Consider the following 19,185-nt stretch of genomic DNA (forward strand, 5'->3'; position numbering starts at 1 on the left):
TTCCATGATTCTGTGAATACCTGTCTGTGATTCCTCTGTTGTCTTGATGCTTCTCTGTCTGTAGCTGAGATGTGCCGGCTGCATGTCTGTCTAGCAGCAGTCCATCAACACTCTGGCCTGGGCATACTGCAGAAATGTGGGGTCAGTGGGAGTTGGTTTGGAGGGACAGAGTGGCTTGAGGCACCCAGGACAGTCTGTGAGATGGGATTATTCTTTCCTTCTTGAAACTGTGCAGAAGTCCCGAGGTTTACCTATGGATCTGCTTCTCTCAGCATTGCTTGGAGGGACAGCATGCTTGGCTTGAAGGACTGGGAAAGCCTCTCCATGCTCTAGCCTCCAAAAGCAACTGAGGTGCTTCGTCCTCCAGGGAGTTAAGCAATATCAGTGTCTGGTCCTGCCTGTGGATTGACCGGGTCCTATGGACTTGCAGGTCCTTCATGTGTACGTCTGCACAGTTTCGCTACTCTCCTTTTTATCTTTGGGGAAACAGAGGTTGAGAAGCATTTCATGTGAGAATCCCTCAGCACAGCGCTGGGAATAGACCTTGGCCTCCCAGGTCACCGTCTGGTCCTCTAATCTTGTGGTCTCCGTGACAGTTGCATAAGGGCCCACATACAGCTTCAGCTATTTAATTTTAGTTAAGCTAGAATAGCACCAGTGCAGCTGCGTGAGCAGATCTCTTAGTCCCAAAACCATTTCTGTGGCAAGAATGTTTCTTGCCCCTTGCAAGGAGAGGAAAAGTTAATTGCATTTTTTCCCTTTTTTTTCTTGTTCTTTTTTCTTTTCTTTTTTTTTTTTTTTTATTATTATTTTATTTTTATTTGGAAAAGAGGAAATAAATGTACCTACCCCACCCTAAGCGGACTGCACAAATCTGTCAGCCCTTGGCGGGTGGGGGCAGGCAGCTGGGCTGCATTAAGGAAGTAGCCCTGGGGAGGGAAGGGGTTGGGGGCATGGGTGGGGGGCCTTGGCTGCCTGCCCAGAGCTGCCGGCAGGGAGGGGGATGCTGTACCCGGCTATATTTTGAGATCCCAGTCTTTAATGCTGTCTGCAGAGCCATGGGCACTTGCAATGAGTTAATCTTACCCGGGGCTGGAATAAAAGATCTGTAGCAAAGCCTGGTTTGGGGTTAGATTATGATTTCGGGGTGAGGAAGGAGATCTCAGACCTCATCCCGTGTGACCTGGCCCCTTCACTACACCAGCTCCCTGCTAACCAGGATAACCAGATCCCAGCACCTTTGCTGGAGGACCACGCTGGGTTGACGTTGGGTTCGCTGCATCACCCCCATCCCCAGCAGAGAGAGGAGGATGGGAAGCAGACCAAGATGCTGTTGGAAGCCTGGATTCTCCTCGCTCCTCCATCTGTGTTTCCATGCCGCCTGCGATCCAACTGGGTCGGGCTGATGTCATGGCAAGGCTTCCTCTCGCAGGCAGCAGTCTCGCGTGCTGTCATCCCGCCGCGGGGATTTGATGGTGTGCAGATGACTTTGCTGTTTCCCTTCCCGTCTGCCTCACGCTGAGGCTGGCACTGCTTTCCAAGCAGCGGTGTCTCAAAGGGCCGGGTGAGTGGCAGTGATAGCAGACGAAGGTTCTCCATGATGACCCAACCTTCTGCGGGTATTTTGGTACCGCTTCTGAATTAGCACTCAAAGGAATATATAAATACCTAACATTTTAAGCTTCTTTGGGAGCTGACTGCAACAAAAATAAAGTCTCATGTGGTGGAGCCCTAAGGTCGAAGCAAAGTAGCAGGGCTATGTCTTGAAACAACTCAAAGCAACATTCAGGCTTCTTGTCTTGTTGAGCTTCAAGGCATCTAAATTCAGAGCTGTTGTGTATATATCACACTGAGCGTGCTGTTTGCACAGAGCCTGTCCAAGCCTTCCTCATTTTGCTTTTATATCAGCAGTGACTGGTGTGAGTAACCTGTACTCATCTTTTGAGCATAGTAGGAGGCAACTGAACTTTGGAGGTGGACCAGGGCTGAAGGTGGAGGTGATGCTGGTCCTGGTGGTGTGTTTGAGGTGGATTTACATCCTCATGCTCTTAGCCAGATGGATGCTTTGCCTGTGGTTCTTGTTTCAGCTGAACAGTGCAGTAGGGACTGGAGGGGAGATGCTAGAAAGGCCAGAAATAGATTCATAATCCCAAGCCAGCACTGCTGGGCCGCGAGGAGGAGCATCGGTGGAGCCTCGGTGATGTTTTCCAGTGGAAGGGTGGACCTGCTGAGCTGGGCATCCCCACAGGGGCCGCAGGAAGATTCAGCGTCTGACAGTGAGGCATAGCCCTGGGGCGGAGGGGGCTCTGGCTGCCCTCTCAGACACAGCTCTGAGGCGAGGGGCTCATCCAGATTTTGCCAAATAGCTTTCCTTGCCCCTCCTGTCTGGGATTCACCATGTGTTTGAGCTTTTAATATCACTTCATTCTCCCTTCCTACATCCCACGCCCCTGTCCCAGATGTATTTCTTTAAGTGGCTTTAATTAACTTACATTTTCCTGTGTGTGACAGCTCCTTGAGGTTTTGGTAGCTGTTTTCTGTCCTTCCACAGTTGTCACTGACATGTAGCACTTTCCCTGCGGGCTGGCCTTCAAGCCTACCATGTTTTTTTCCCTGCTCTGTGGAATTATTTTAACATACTGGAAGGAAATGATTTCCATGTGAGCCTTGTTACACACACTCAATTGATTATTAGGTGTGATTTTCCTGATCCCTGCTGGTACCTACGAGGATTTTGAGCAAGGAAGCTGGAGGGGTGTAGGATGATGGTTTAGGTCAGATAGATTTATCTCCGTGAGTGACAAGACTGATAACTCTGGAGTGGCATGGCTACAGGTGTTATCATTTGGGTGTCTCCTCAAGAGTGAAGGTTAATGTCTTGCCACTACTGATCCATCACGATGTTATCTGCAGGATTTATAGGTCTTCTTGTGCCTTTCCAGCAACAGTGGGTTCACTTTTCCAGAGCTCGGAGCAATGTACCTGCTCCCTGGTTGCAGCAGCTGTAGCGGTCACATCATCAAGCCCTTGCTGTCCTGGGTTCGTTTGCTTTTAAACCCAGTGTTAGGAATGATCTCTGCTTGCTATTGCGTAGTTTTGCACTTGGCCAGTGGAGGAAGGTGAGATGGATGGGGGTGAGCCCAATGATTAGGTCCTTTCGCAAGGGAAGGCATCAAGCAGATGAAGGCAAGACAAGCCCTGATCCCACCTTCCCGAGGATCACCCAAAGAAACGTGAGAAGGATGGTAGGGAGCAAGGAGAGACTCAGATCTTAAAATAAAATCTCTTAAGAAAAAAATAAAAGCAGCAGTAAATCCAACAAATTAAAATAAAAAGGCAACTAACATGAGTGACAATTGTACAGTATCAGATAACACCACATCCTGAATTCCAGTGGGATAGGAAATGTGAAGCAAAAATCACTCAGGTGCTTCTAGATAGCGATAAGGAAAGCAATTCCCATTTACTGGTAGAAATAAAATAAGAGGTCCTGATAAACCTCCATGACTAGACTGCATTAGGGCTCTAGCTGTGAAAATTCATTACAGGCATGCAAAAGAATGCGTATCTCGCCGAGCTAAACTGACTACAAACACCATTTATCTAGAGAAGAGCCGATTCACTCAGAATAAATAGATTTCTTTCAAGGAGGGGCGGGGTGGGGTTTGGCGTCTGTCAGAAATCCGTATCCCTGCCTTGTCATTTATTATGCAAATAAGCCTCACACCTTTCTAAACCGTGAAGGATGAGTTTATGCTGGAGGAGTGATCTTCAGCTGTTCCAGCAACTCCAGGGCCAGGCGTGGGTCCCTCGCACACAGTGCCGGGAGCTGCTGATTTCAGGAGGGCTTCTGGTGGCCAGAGGTGCCAGTCCTTGTCAAGGAGGGTAGTGCAATTTGGTTGGATGGTTTCAGCGTTCGATAATCAACCCATTGCTTCACAATATTTTGTATTATTTATAATATTTTATTTTATTTTACTTTTACTTGCCCATTCTCTGTAGTAATAACTTTCTATCTGTGTCATCTGCAGAAGGGAGCCTGCAGCATATTCTGCTCTGCTCTGTCCTCATCTTCATCTCTCTTCCATTTGGGATTGGTGGCAGTTAAAGCTGCGTGGCTCTGCTGGGTAGGGCTTAGTGGAACAGGATGCATCTGAGCTCCAGTTCGTGGTTGACTCTGAGATGGTTGTAGATGGCTGCAGAAGCACCTCAGTGTGGTGTGCAGGGACAAAAACATGATCTAAGATGATCTTTTGTTCTAGCAATTAAGTATTTCAGGATGCTAATTTTAGAAATAGAATTCAGCCGGTAGGAGCTACAAATAGTAGATGAAAGCTGGATGTTCCCTTTGGTGGAGAGAGCGTTGAGCCATTGTTGAATGAATGAGACAAAAAAACCCCACCAAACAAACAGAAAAAAAATCTCTAGAAGGTTTTTCGAGGAGTTTTATGTTTTGGTCCTGTGTTTTGGAAACTTTCCTGATGAATCAGGTGGCCCCAATGTGGTATGTGTGAACAAAGCTCCAGAGGTGGAAGCCTGACCCCACAAACCCCACCAAGCTCCCATCTCTGAGGCAGACTAAGCATGATTTGGGACAAGTGGGTCTCCTCTCTAAGGCAACATGCAAGTCAGGGGGATGCTCGGAGAGCAGAGGGATCCAGGTGGAGCATCGTATGTGTTTACAGGCAGGTTGTAGGACACACAGAGAACCTGGGTTATAGAAAAGCACATGCAAAGGACTTTCCTAAATGCTTGATCCCAGATTTCTCAGGTACCTTTTCCACCACAGCCAGTAGAGGTGTTTGCACTGATTTCTGGCTCTGGTGACCTCAGGAGACCACGTCAGTAGATGGGTTCTGGAGGGGAGGATGAGCAGAAGGACTGACCACCCGGTGTCTGGTGCAGCCAGAGGGGAAGGCAGCACACATTGATGTTGGCCATTGCATGAATCTTTCTCGCTCCTTCAGGAGCATTTTGCACTTGTGTTTTTTGCTCAGCATTTCTGCAGCGCTGGGCTGGCCAGGCTCTTGCAGTGCTCTGGAGTGATTCTGCTAATGGGATCTGACCTGATGGCTTTGCATGTTTTAAGTAAATTAAACACAGCTGCTAGGAAAATCCAGTAACCTTAACAGCACCATGGCTCCGTTGTCTGCATTGTAATTACAGTGGCAACCGCCTGGACGTTCTACTTTCTGGTTTATTTTTAAATAACTTCTGAGCTACCCTTTGATCAACAACTTCATCCCCGAGTCCTGCCTATCCTCTTCCTTGTTCTGGGTTTAACCCTTGCTGTTTCTTCAAGCATCCGTCTCATTGCAATTTAAGTCATTCACAGATGCAAGCAGCTGATTGTAAAAATGACACTCCTCCCCGAATATATCCTGCAATTTTAAGCTGAGGGTGAATCTGGGGACGATTTTAAGCCAGAGATTATGGGGTTGCATACATACTGCTGGCATTGAGAGAGTGGTGTTTTAAGGCTGCTAAGGAGGTGCATCTTGAAATACACAGCTTTCTCTTTTGCTTCAGCCGAAATCCTCTGTACCCTTTCAGAGAGATGGGCTTTCTGTTACAGTGACAACACTTTAATCAGAAGCGAAAGGAGTTAGTTTTATGCAGGAAGCAAAACTAGGAGCCTAATTAGTTTTCCCTCATCAATCCATGAATGGAACCCATGCCTGCAAGAGCGAATGATCAACTCACAGCACAGGCGTAGCTGCCTGCTCCTTCCCTTTGTTAAAAACTCACACCATCTTCACTGCAGGATCTGCATGGGTTTAGATTCCTGGAGGAAATCCAGGCTCAGGGAAATGACCTGGGGTTTCGCATCAGAGCCTGCAAAAGGGCTCAAAAACCAGCTGAAATTTAAGGATGTCTCAGTGTAAGGAGGGAGGCTGGCTCAGTGTCACGGAATGCTGGCCCCACCTCCAGGGCAGCACAGTCAGGGCACTGGGGCTACAGCTCCCCAGCTGCACTCAGGGTCACATCGTATTTAAGTATAGAATCATAGAATGGCTTGGATTAGAGGAGACCTTCAAAGTCCCTGCAGCGCAGCCCCCTGCCATGGGCAGGGACACCTTCAGCTGGATCAGGTTGCTCAGAGCCCGTCCAGCCTGGCCTTGGATGTTCCCAGGGATGGGCCATCGGGCACCTCTCTGGGCCGCCTGTGCCAGTGTCTCACCACCCTCAGCATAAATCCTGGTTCTGGCTGACCTTCATCCTGCTGGTGCATGGGCTGGGCTGTCTCCTGGAGATCTGAGGGTACTTCCAACAGAGCCATCTGCCAGCTTGTTTTCCTGACTTTCTTTCTTTTTGACTGGGCCAGCCAGGATAGACAGATCTCCACTGTGATGCCTTGGTCTGCTCTCCCATCTGCTGTCTGCAGCACATCATTGTGTATCTACGTCAGAGAGCAAGGCAGGTGCCGATGCATTTGATCTGGGTGGAAGCACTGAGTGAGTGCGATTTGGGCTGTAAAGTTTATGAGATTCTGTGTTTTATGCTAAATTTTAAATTGACTTTGCAATCAGGGGACATTAGAGTTTCTAAAGGAAAGTCGGTGTGATGTGTTGCAGAACACAGGTTGTAATTTCCCCTTTTATATTGATGCTATCAACAGTAAAGAATGAAGCAGCTGCTTCTTGGAGGATTGATTTTTCAATGCATTTGATTTATGTAATTTATAGACCGTTATTTATTATGTGGGGTTTTCCCCCCTTTACTGGCTTTCTCTCTCCCTCCATTACTAGAAGAATGCAGCACCATCCTATCTATTACTTTTCATGTGTAGATTTCAAAGCCCTTTCCAACCATGGCCAACGTCACTCTTTCCATTTTCACACAGGAAAATTGAGGGCTGGAGATGGGAAAGGATGTCAGGCCAAAGACACAGCCAGGCCACTCCTCCTACTGAGTGTGATCCATGCACTTAATTCTCGCCAGGTTGGGAGGGATGAGCTGTCTCAGGGCATTTTTGGCTGGGAGACACAGTCCCTGGCAAATCCCAGTCCAGCAAAGAGAGCCCCGTGCCACCATTTTGCCCACATGGCACTTCAACATCTCCCGTGAGTGCTGCCAGCATCCACGCTCATGGCCACCATCAGGATCCTATGAGCCAAAGCAGCTTTAATCTGTATGCTAAAAGGAGTTGTCATTAAAAACAGCAATAATCATCACAAATGCTCTCCTAGGCAATGAAACATCCACATGTAGCAGTGCACGATGGATGTGTCTCTTCGAAGTATCTTTGCCAGGTGGGATTTTCTGCAGGGCTGTGGGTGAGTTCGTTCCCTTGACTCCAGTGGGCTTCTGCAGGACACGGCCCTGTTCGAGGCAGTATAGACTTTCAGTGAGGCTTAGGCTCTGAAGCTGCTCTGTTAATTGACAGAAATGGGGTTTTCAGCTGAGCAAAGTATTTTCTGGCAAGGTGGGATTCATCTGTCTGCATTTAGATACCTGGATGGTAGCCACCTCTTGCCTAGTTGCCCAGGCTGCCTTCACCATCGATGGAGAACAGTAAGCACAGTATCAGTGCTGTGGTTTCTCTTCTCCTAAGGCACATACCTGGCTGAGATCGGCTGGATCTTGCTGGAGCTTCTCTCCTTTGCCGACAGACTCTAGCTAACTAGCCTAGTATAGCTAGCTAGCATTTTTCTGCAGGTACACGAGGGGCCCGTGAGTCTGGGTGTCTCCTTCCCATCATATGTTTCAGTATCTCAACATAAAACTGAACGGCTGGAAGGAGAAATATCCCCCAAAAGCAGCATGGCGTGGGTTTTGCACACCCGATGTCATGTGCTCTGGTGTTCCACCATGGCTGGGCTCTGTGGTTGCACTGCAGGTCCTGACTCACCGTGGTCCTGGGTTAACGGTTGGACTTGATGATCTTAAAGGTCTTTTCCAACCTAGATGGTTCTATATGATTCTATGGTCAGACATCTTATCTACCTCCACACACCTCCAGAAGGGACTGGGGCCACCCCTGATCTGCCCACCTGACCAGTGAGTGCTACTAAAGGAAGCTGTAGCTTTATTTTTTAGATGACGAAGGGGCTAGTCTGCCATTTCATCACTATTGGGATGCCTCAGATGCTCAAGCTGGGATGGGAAGGCAGTACTTCATAGTTTTCTCCTGATCTTCAGTGGTGCCAGGATTCACCCTCATTTCTGAGTGGTAACATGGCAGTGTTTGCCTGCAGCTCCATATTTTGCTTGCCATTATTCAGCCTGCTAGGAAACGGTTCTGGCACCTTCCTGTATCACTGATGTGTGTGGTGAGTTCAAAGACTTTTTGAGATCATATGAAGGAAAAGGGCACAGTCCTCTGGGAGATGCCTGGGGTCACCCAGGCATGAGGGGGGATGTGAGATGAGCTCTTCCCCCGGCTTAAGCTTGTTCGTTAAAACTGAATCACAGTAAAGGTGTTCTGTGATGTTTGGTTTTCAGATATGCCAAGAAGATGGAAAAAAAAATATTGCGAAAGTCCTGGACATTTTACAGTAATGTTTGCTGGGGATTCATTGAAGATGCTCTAATGCAGCCTGTAGCAGCATCTGCTTTCCAGATTAACAGAGGGCTTGCAAATGGCACTTTGGAAGCAACGTCTAAAATTATTTGAAAACTAGAGAGCAAATTCCATTTGGTGAATGATTCATGACAAGGGTTTGCATATCAGTTGTTCCTTTTCCTTTCTTTGTCAAATTTATTCTCTTCAGTGGTATTATACAGGAGGCATGCAAACACTGGAACCATCCTGGAAGTGTTTGTATGCCAGGACAGTGCCACTCATCACAGCAGGGTTCTGAAAGTGCAGGGCTGGAGGGCATCCTCATCTAATGCAAATGGTTTTTATTTTGGAGCTGTTGAAGCTTGGACCAGGCACTAGAGGTGGGCTACAGCAGGAGATAAAAATCTGAACTTGGTGCCTAATCTTCTGTTATAGTTAGTGGATGTTTGGTCAAGTGGAGTCTCGAGGGTGTTTCATACCCTGAAATGGACATTGATATTTTGAGTAATTAAATGGCTCTCCAGGCTCCCCAAAGTCGTGCTGGCTGTATCCCCATGGACTGCAATAAGAGCTGGGACAGCCACCACACGTGTAGGTCATGATTCAGCTGCTAGAACTAAACGTCTAGTTTTACCCTAAGACCTATTGCTTAGTCTCCAGGTGTCAGTCAAGAGGGATGCAGGTCCAGGGTCATATCTGACAAAGCCATGCATAGGTCTTGGATAACTCGGGGAGTCTGATGTCGTGATGGGAGCCAAGTCCAGGATTTACATGTGCTCACCCGAAATGAGATGCCTTAATCTGGACCTGTATCCTACCCACCACGCCAGGGACTGGTACGGACTTATCAGGCTGTCCCTAAGGACAACCACGTGGCATGGATCCAGGGAAGGACATGTCCATGGTCTGTGCTGCTGGCTGTCAGATCATGGCCACACCGTGCTTTAGGGGAGCTAAATTCAAGTGCTGGCTGGTCAGTGCTAGAGCATGGATGGAGTCTTTGGGGGATGGTCCATAGGGAGTATGTGAGTGCTTGTTCTGTTGAGGGTAGGGCTGTTCCCAGTGTAGACACCTTGGAGAAAAGCTCTTTCTTCATGTAGGGTTGACTTCAAGAGCAGGACAAGCATGCCCCATCACCAGGCTGCTTGGGAACTGTCCTTGCCAGCTCTGCAGCTCACCCCAGCCAGGGGATGGAGAGGTCAATGTGCTAAAGAGAAGCAGAAGCTCCCCTTCTAGAGACACGTGGTGCGAGGAGCAGACCCGCCAGTGAGCTGATGTGGCATGTTAGTGATGTATGCAAGGAGGGTAATTAGAAACCTTAACGTCACATCCAGGAGGGTGTGTTCGATTCATCTAGAAACCACCCCAAGAAGCTAAAAGTGACCTTGTGGTTGAGGGGGAAGCCACAGGCAAGCCTGTTTGCTTTATGGCTTTTCTTCCTCCATGTGTTTTGGGAATGGAAGGACGAAGCCTGGGCTGCTTTCAGCAATGCCCATCCTATTTTGGAAAACGCTACAAGGGTACTAGGGCATCCTCCCCAGCTCCCGGTTAGCTGGCTCAGGGAGTGGACCACGAGTGTGGCTGTTCAAAAGCACTGTTCTACAGACCCCTCTTCGTGGCAATGCGTTAATGAAACTGTAATTCAGGTGTAGCCTTTCCTTAGCCCAGAAACTCCCATTTATAGCCTCATCCCGTGAGGTTTCTCCTGAGCCTCAAAGAGTGAATTTTTTAGGTGTTGCATTGCAAGGCTTTGTGTCCCTGAGTTCCTCTTACCATGAGGAGAAGCAGCGATGCAGTACTCTGCCTCTAGAGAGAAGGAGACAACTTTAAGTGGAATTTAAAGCTGACGCGCAGTGTTGCTGGAGAGAAACAGTGCCAGCCCCTGCCCTGACGCCAGGAGGAGGTTGAGCATTGACCTTAGCAGAGTTGGTGAGCTCCGGCACAAAGCTAGGGCATTGCAGGAGTTTTGCTGCCTTCCCTGGGAATTTTGCCCAAAATAAAGATGCCAGTGCTCACCCATGTGGGCACATTGACCATGGCCTGCGTTAAGCTCTTTGCTCCCTTGCTGATCACTTTTGGCTGTTGAGCAGCAAATGAGCCATTAGTCCTTAGCAGTGGTGGTTACTCATCAGCTAATGATCTGAACTGGGACCGGGGCTAAGGAAGGAGGTTGCACTTGAATGCACAAGGTCAGAGCAGCTGGGTGCTCTTGAAAGCAGATGGACTCATTAGCTGCAGAGAAGTCCCCTTCTTGGGGCTGATCATGACCGAGGAGCTTGGCCAGCCTCCGGGCTGGTCTGCAGCCACTCTGTGCTCTACCAGTCTCCTGTGCTCCAAGCGTCGCTTCCTGCCCAAACGTCCTCAAACCGATGGTCGTAGAAGCATGAAAAGGACAAATACAGGCCATCACAAAGGTTGCCCTTTGTGGTTTGTCTCTGGTCCCTGAGTGCACATGCACTGCAGTTATCTTACCAGTTTAATAAAACAGGTAGAGTGGCCAGAGTCCCTTGGTTCCTTGGTCCTGAGACAGTCATTCAGGTATCGACCTGACTTGAAAAATGTTGTCAGGACTTTCCCATGAGAGAGAATCCTGTAAAGACTAACACAAGATTGGTGCCTCCATGTAAAAGGGTGGGAGATGGTTCCCAGTTGCTTGCCTGTGTCACAGGTAGTGGGAAACAGTGCTGGTGGAGCCTGCCCCAGTGAAACCATGCCAAGGGCTGCTTGGAGAAGGAAAGGAGGAGATGCTTGGGGATTGATTCAGCTGGGAGCTGCTTGGGGACCATGGGAAAAGGAGGCAGCATCTCCATCTCCAGCTGACCCATGACAACAAGTGTCTTCTTGCCTTGGTTTCAACCGTCTCATGTAAAATTTACTGAATGGGGATGCACTGCATTGGCTCTGCCCATGTCAAACGTGGCAAATTCAGGGATTGCATGCAATAAACAGCTGCTTCCTCGCTTTGAGTGACTCCCAGTTGACTGCACACCAGTAACCCTTGGCAGAGAAATCCCTTTTCCCTTGCAGCTTCCACTCATTGGTGGGAACCCCTTGATCCTGGCCAAAACTCAACTACAAACCTAGGTTTAAGGACAGGTGTGAGCTGGTGGTGCTGTTTTGGGGAAAATACCCTAGATGGTAAGCTCATCGCTTCTTTTGCATGCAAATACCACTTCTCCAGCTGACTTCTGAACCACAGGAGCAATTTCCAGCTATGCACTCCCACAGCAAATGTGCCCAGCTGCCCTGGTCTTGTAACAGCCACAGTGGTCTTCCTCTCTGTCCTTACCTAGGTGGACACCTGGGCCACCACTTCCAGCTGTACTAGAGGGGCTCTGGACCTCATTAATATGATGGATGCCTACTGGTGGGAGACTCACACTTTGAGGTTGTGCTGAAGCGAAGTCAGATCCCCCAAAGCATGTTCGTGCTCACCTACTTCATCAGCCATCTGAGTCCTGCCCACCTCCAGCCCAGCTGCTGGCCACCTTGTCCCTTGCCAGCCACCCCATAGCCTGTCTTAGCAGGCATGAGCGTCTGGCACATGCTGGTGACAGTCCTACTCACCTAAGACCTCCTGGGCGGAGGTGTCAGCTCCCAGTTCAGAAATGCCAGCCTTTTGTCTCCGTTGTTTGCAGGTGCAAAGTGATGGGCAGGAGCTTCTGCAGAGCTTCGTTTTTCCCAAGCCAGGAGGGGTGGAGGACTTGTATGGGCAGAGCTGGGAGGATGCCAGTCATACACCTTCCCCCTCTGCACCCCATCACCTGCAGGACGTGGGTTTGTTGCGGGTACCACCAAGCTACCACTGACAACCAAGCTACAGTTGTGTAGGAAGACCTGTGAGGCTGATAATCCCAAAGGGACCAAGGCGTAACATTTAGCTGTGGGGCGGGATGGGTGAACCAGCCAGCGCTGCTTTGATGGGATCCATTTCTGGACTGTTCATCTCCCAGCTGTCACAGGAGATGTGATACAGTGGGAGGATGGGTTGGGTTTGCACCTCCATGGCATGGTGTTGCTAGGTGATTTTGTGGTACAGGCATGAAGGAAGGGTGATGAGCTGAGAAACAGCTGAACAGACCATGGAAGCATGGGTGGTAGGAGAGCAGGACCAGGCTTGGTTCAGTGGTTTCTCATCATCCCGGCAAAAGGTTTCTCCAGAGCTGGCCCTTCTTAACCTGAAGGTCAGTTCTGAATCTGATGAATGCTTTTGGTTTTGTTTTTTTCTCTCCCCTGTTCCTTAGGAAATGGTCAGAGAAGCAAAGGGAGCATTACTGGAGATTTGAAACAAACCCAAGGGTACTGGTGAGTACGCGTTCGAGTGTGCTGAGCTGGTGGCTTTGTGGGAAGAGCTGGTGGCTCCTCACAAGCAGGACACGAGTTGAGGAGTATGAAGTGGCTGTCCCGATCTCTTTCTGGGGTCCTGGGGGTCTGATCCTGCCCTTTACAGACTCCTGCAGGAGAGGAGGTAGTTTGTCGTGTTGATAGATCAGCACAAATCAGCTTTACCACCACCATGATTCTCTGCTATTGTCAACAACTGAACCACTAATTGCTCTTTCTGTAAATCTGTAGAAGATGCTCTCATAAATACGTGTGTTCTCTGCGCTGCAGTGCTCGAAAGAGCAGGCTGAACGGGAGTGTGCTGAGCAGCAATATTTGTTAATGCTTGGAGTGCTTTTGGCTTTTATTCTCCTTGGCCCCGTTACAGACCCAGTCATGGGGCTGCGATCTGGGTGACATTTCAGGGTCCCCTCCAGACCTGTTTTCTGCAGCTGTCGTGCAGGAGGCTGTGGTTTGGGTGTTTGTCTAGAGGTCTTGAATAGGAAGAAAGGAGCATCCTTTTTTTATTGTCTAAGCTGGTTCAGATACGCAGAGCTAGATCCTGGGTTGGTGTTGCTGAACTGAGTTATCTTGTGTCATACCAGGTGGGAGGTTGTCTTTTTAGACCACTTTCTCATGAGCAGCTGCCTGATTTGCGCTGGCCAAACCTTCAGCAGAGCCATACTGTGAGTCCCCACGAGTGCCCATCCATCACAGACCCCACGTCGTCCTGGGCCCCATGCTGCACATGCGTTATGGATGCTGCGGAGCACCTCAGTGCTGTGTTATCATACAATTGTCAGATGGTTTGAGTTGAGAGGGGACTTTCAAAGTCCCTCCAGCGCAGCCCCCTGCCATGGGCAGGGACACCTTCAGCTGGATCAGGTTGCTCAGAGCCCGTCCAGCCTGGCCTTGGATGTTCCCAGGGATGGGCCATCGGGCACCTCTCTGGGCCGCCTGTGCCAGTGCCTCACCACCCTCAGCGTAAAACATTTCTTCCTTCTGTCGACCCTTGGGTCTATGCTGTAGCGTGCACTGCGTGGACATGCAGGAGTGGTGCTGGTGGTGGGTTGATCATGGGAACGTGGATTTTAAGACTCACCGCAGCTCCTTATAGTATAGGTGTGAGCTTAGATGAAGGGGGAAGGTGACACGGGCAGAGGTGAGAAGGGGCTTCAGGAAGCAGTCTTCTTCAGGCGTTTAAAGATGTAGAAGCCCTTTATAGTCAGCGGGGATTTTTTTATCCCATGTTACATCTGACGTAATTTGAGTATCCACCCTAGGATGAGCTAGAAGCCTGTCCCTCTCCTGGGGCTCCAAGAGCACAGCCCAGGCGAGCGGATAGTGTCTGCGTGGTCACACCCCAGCAAGGCAGGCAGGGAGGGTGCTGAGACCCTCCTTCCTCCCAGCACCCCTCCCAGCAGAAGAGCCTGAGAGGTGGCGCTTTGTTCCCATGGATCATCGCTGACTCCAAAACAGGTGCTAATCAGGGCCTGCAGCAGAGACCGAACTCTCTGGCTCACACACCTCCCACTGCTTCCCTGCTCTCTGCAGTCAGCTAGAAAATAATCCCAGCCTGTCTTCCTAGGAGCAGCAGCCCTGTAAACAAGGCAGCCTGGAAGGCCACCAGCTACAGAGCTGAGTGCAATCACCAGCCTGGAGGTGTTGGACCGTGACCCCCCACCCTGGGAGCCATTGCACGCATCCACTCCCAAAATCCATCTGCGTTTCCCTTCTGTGTACCGCAGCCCTTGCACGCCTGGCAGAGATGGCGACAACCGTGGGGACTGGCCTTTATCAGAAGCACTAGGTATAAAATGGCTGGCCTTCCTGATTTACACCAGCAGGGGTTTGGTCCCTTGAGCTCCTACAATCCTGGAGTGATTTAGCTTATTAAACATCTGTTTGCACTACCCTTAGCATTAAATAATTGGCTCCTCAGCATATTTGAGTTGGAGGGTATCTAATAATCCTGTGAACTATCCATCAGGCTCCATTATCATCTCTGCACTCCTGCACTGGCTGCCTTGTGTCGACACTGCCTGGGGTTTACAAATAGATTTAGTTTCTCATGCAGTTTTGCTTCTTTTTTCTTTCTCTCAAAGGAGCAGTTTCAGGCTCCTTACAATTTGTGCAGATGCTCCCGTTAGTTGTAACAGCATCTTTCCATTGACTCATGACTGATGGGTCCCATCCTTGTCCTGGCTCCACTTCTGCCAGAGTCCCCAAGCAAAACCTCTCATTTGCCACGAAGGAATAGAACTGTTCTCTCGATCTAAAGAATTTCATTTTCCAACCTACAAACTGATAAACCATCACACTGTTGGAGTTTCCTTGTCAGCTCAGAGAATTTGTAGGACACACCATAATGACCTGTCAGCTGCCCTCCAGCAGACCACCACTGCACCACCATTCACATACAGGGCAAAAACCCCGGCTGACTTGACGGTATTTTATTAAGGATGCTTAAGGGGGCTCCTAAAAAGCCTCTTAATGGGGTGGCTAATGGGGGAGCTGAGACTTTCTCATATTACTTTTGGTACCTGATGCTGCCACCGCCTTACCAGCACTGGGAGAGATGCTTAGCGTTTCTGGAAAGCAGGTTTGTGCTCACCTCCTCAGGTCTGCAGCATCCTGGAGGAGGCGGATGGGATGGGAGATCATATCCACGTGGATCAGATTTTCTTTTTGAGCTAATTCTGCTGGAATCACACGTGCCAGAGCACATCTCACGTGTCCCCATCTTTACAGGCTCCAGAGCTGCTGCTGGATGTTTTGGCAATGTCAGGAGAGACATGTCTAGGTTTTGCTCATGCAAAATCAGCTTCTCCCTTTTTATGTAGCTTAAGAAAGTGCCTTCCCGGTGAAATGTCGGGATTATCAAGACTGTGGTATATGCTTTAGATTGATAAACTGGGATTGCAGGTTTACCAGGGCATAGCACTGGGGCAGGCAAGGGGAGTCAGAAAAAAAGGACCCGTCTCTTTTACAAACATCTCCCCATATAGTGTGAACACTCTTTTCCTGACTCATCCTGGAGACATCTTTTGCTCCTAGGGTATAAGACAAACAAGGCAAATTCAAGCAGCTTTAACCTGTTTAGGAGGTCTTCAGCCCTTATGTTGAATTTGAGCCCTGCATTTCAAGATTGCTCTTTAAAAAACCTTCCCTAGTTCTAACCTGCCAAGGGGAGATTGATAAGAGGAGATAAATATCCTAAAATAGCAGCCTGGTACTTTTGTAAAAACATGTCAGCACGGTTGTCTAAAGAACAAAAACATTTAATTTTGTACCGAAATGTGTTTGCTTTTGCGATGGTTAAGTCTCACTTTACATCCTTGTCCGGGGTCCTGTATGTTATTAGGCAGGAGCCATCTCTAAACTGGTGAGCTTGCAGTCTAAAGAGAAAGAATTTGAAAAGGTGAATTATTATGATACAAGAGCTATTAATTCTGGTTAACATGTGGAGGAGACTGATGCTGCATAGTGTAAAGTGACCCACCAAAGTCCACATACCTTCAGCAGAGCTGGAGACCTGGTTATCCGAGACCTTTGCCGTGTCTTAACGGCCATAAATTTTACTTCTCCAAAAGATGTGGCAGCGCTGCCGTGTAACCGTAAGACAAAAACCTCACTGATTTCTGTGCCTGTGCCCTAATGTCATTACTTTCCCCTCTTTTGCAGATCCACATAATGACATTCATGGTCACACACACAAAAAAATACTTTATATAAAGAAAACGAATCTGGCTTCAGCCGGCTCTCGCCTCCTGCTGCAGTTACCTCCAGACCCTGGCTCGCCCAGGGTGAAATGAAAAGGGGAGTTAATGTAGCGGGGTCATTTCTCACTGCTGAATTGGTCAGCCGTCTACGGAGCCAATTTCTGCAGCTTTTCAGTGGCGTGGCAGACCCCTGGGTAATATTTGCCTGAATAGAGCCATAAGTGTTTAAGCTGTATTGCTAGGAATGGCTGTTTTATCCTATGCATCTGAGATTTCAACTCATCAGACATGAAGCAGGTCAAGACTCTCATGCCATTGTGTGCATTATAGCGAACAGAACAGAATATGCTTGATAAAAGGGAGGACTTAAAAGAAATGCTTCTTTAGACCTGCAACTTTCAAGTCCCACAATGCATCAAAGACCCCTCATATAGACTTTGAAAGGGGTGAAAGGCATTGCCTAATATTTGGAGGAAATGAATAATAAAGCATCCCAAGTGCCTGGAAACTAATTTAGGAGTGCGCATTGCACTGTATTGCCTCTGTTGGATTCGCTCCCTAGAAGAGTTGCTAACAAAAGATTTAAAAAAAAAAATAATTACATTTGGAGACCAACTTTTCTGCCTTGAAATGCCCCCTCTTTTTTTAATGTTTCCTGGTAAGAGTTACTTATGAAAAGATGAAATGCAGCCTGTGCTGCAAACAGCAGGTCTCAAATGAAGCTCAGGAGCCCGTAAGGTTTCCCACCATTCCCCTCCCCACCGCAGCCTTTTGTTCCTTCGTGTTGAAAGCATTGCTTGCAGGATGCTTGCAGGATGCTTGCAGGATGCTAAGGCACTACCTGCTCATAAAGTTTAGTGATCTTGTAAGAAAAAAAAAGAAAAATCAACCTATTTGTGTGGCCTTTGCTTTTGCTGCAGCAAAACCACCTTCAGGTAGAGTTGGGACCACTCTGTTGATGACCTGTTGCTCCTTGCAGAAGGAGCTGGGAGCCTGGTACCGTGCTGGAGGTACCAGTTATGTTTCTGGTATCACCATGGATGCTGAAGGTGCTGTTTGGAGCCTGAAATACTTCTTGCCATCACTTGGCTTCCCAGATGCAGTGATTCCTTCTGCAGTGGTCTCCACAGCCGGCAAGGCTCCCAGGGACTTGGGAGCTGCAGAGCTTTTGTGGGTTCAACTTCTGCCTTGTATCGGAAGATGTGCGGCCAGGTCCGAGTGTGGCTGAGGGGACATCCACCCTGCTGGGACCAGTGGCATTGGACTGATGGCTCTGGGAGCATGGGATTCAGCAGAGGGGAGTTTTGCTTGCCAGGATAACCTGCTCCAGAGCAGGGTTTTCCCCTGAGAATCAAACCCCATGGTATGCATAATTTCTCCAAATCCCATGAAGTGATGGGAGATGAGGACAGCCAGGCATCCACAAGGACGTTCAGGCAAGAAGGACTCTGCTTTCCTACTCACCCTGCTCATCCCCACTGCCTGCGTTTGTCTCATTGATCTCAATTCTTAATGACTGCAGAGATCAGTTAAATTTGAGTGCGTTCTTACCTGCTTTGCCCCCAGGCCACGATTAACTGAGTCCAGGAGGGTAATCAGGAGGGCTTTGGCAATATTTACAAAAAGAAGGGGATGTTGATGGGTCACCGGGGCTGTACAAGGATGAGGGTGGGGATGTTAGGCAGTGAGGAGACAGCAAATCTCCCACCTTCCCTGCGGATGATTAAAACCTCAGCTTTGCATGCAAATGAATTAAAACTGGCCTCCCCACCGTTAAATTCCTGGTGCTGGGGCTGCTCTTTCAATGGGACTTTCTGAGGTGGAAGAATGGTGGAATATTGGGATGGGGGAGGATACCTTTGAGTTACTGGTCTCTGCAAGGCTGGGAGCTTTTAAGAAAGTGGTGTTTTCCCTCATCAGAGCTCAACCCAGTAGCCCTGTTAGGCTAGGCTAGTTCTTTTAGTTACGAGAGTTATCAGAGAGGTTGTAGGTGCTCCATCCCTGGAGACATCCAAGGCCAGGTTGGACAGGACTCTGAGCAACCTGATCCAGCTGAAGATGTCCCTGCCCATGGCAGGGGATTGAGGTAGAGGTTCTGTAAAAGTCCCTTCCAACCCAAACCATTCTATGATTCTATCACTCTGTTTAGCGTTTTCCCACTGCATCAGTCATGAACAGGGTGTGCTCAGTCTTTGGCTCACGATGCTCACGGTCTCAGCCACAAAGCCCAGCTGGGAGGTGAGGCACGAGAAGCGGTGTACTGGGGATGACACACCAGTTCCTAGTCTTTCCACCACCTTTTTCCCTAGCACCAGAGAGCCAGGCGGCAAAAACATGGCCATCTTTGGCAGCAGGGCAGTCAGAAACCAGGGTAATTTTGCATGGAAAGGGGATTTGGCAGCACTGCAAGTGGAGGTTCATGTCCTGCCTTAACAATACATCAGCGTCCAGGGACTTTTTAGTCTTGTGCTTGAGTTTTATGATCCATATTACTTCTCTTTTAATTTTTATCGCTTCACTTTAGTTTTTGATACAGTGCTGGAAGCACCTTGGTGGGCAGAGGCAGCTCCGCTAGCACTAACTGTCACCTTGTGGCTTGACCTACATTTAATCGAGGAGCAGAGAGGAGCCAGC

At 48.9% G+C, this 19,185-nt stretch overlaps 1 protein-coding gene across 7 annotated transcripts in view; it reads left to right on the forward strand.

The window, feature by feature from the left end:
* The window catches only part of ZBTB7C (zinc finger and BTB domain containing 7C), a 160,119-nt gene that overhangs the window by 74,311 nt on the left and 66,623 nt on the right, over positions 1-19,185 (forward strand). For 2 of the 7 annotated variants that reach the window (XM_080371559.1, XM_080371556.1), the window contains exon 4: positions 12,751-12,811. The exons of the other annotated variants lie outside the window; for them this stretch is intronic. The gene's annotated coding sequence lies outside the window, so the exon portion shown is untranslated. The remainder of the gene's footprint in view (positions 1-12,750; positions 12,812-19,185) is intronic. 7 annotated transcript variants of the gene reach the window in all.

The sequence above is a fragment of the Falco punctatus genome (genome assembly GCF_963210335.1).
Source record: "Falco punctatus genome assembly, chromosome: Z".
Taxonomy (NCBI): domain Eukaryota; kingdom Metazoa; phylum Chordata; class Aves; order Falconiformes; family Falconidae; genus Falco; species Falco punctatus.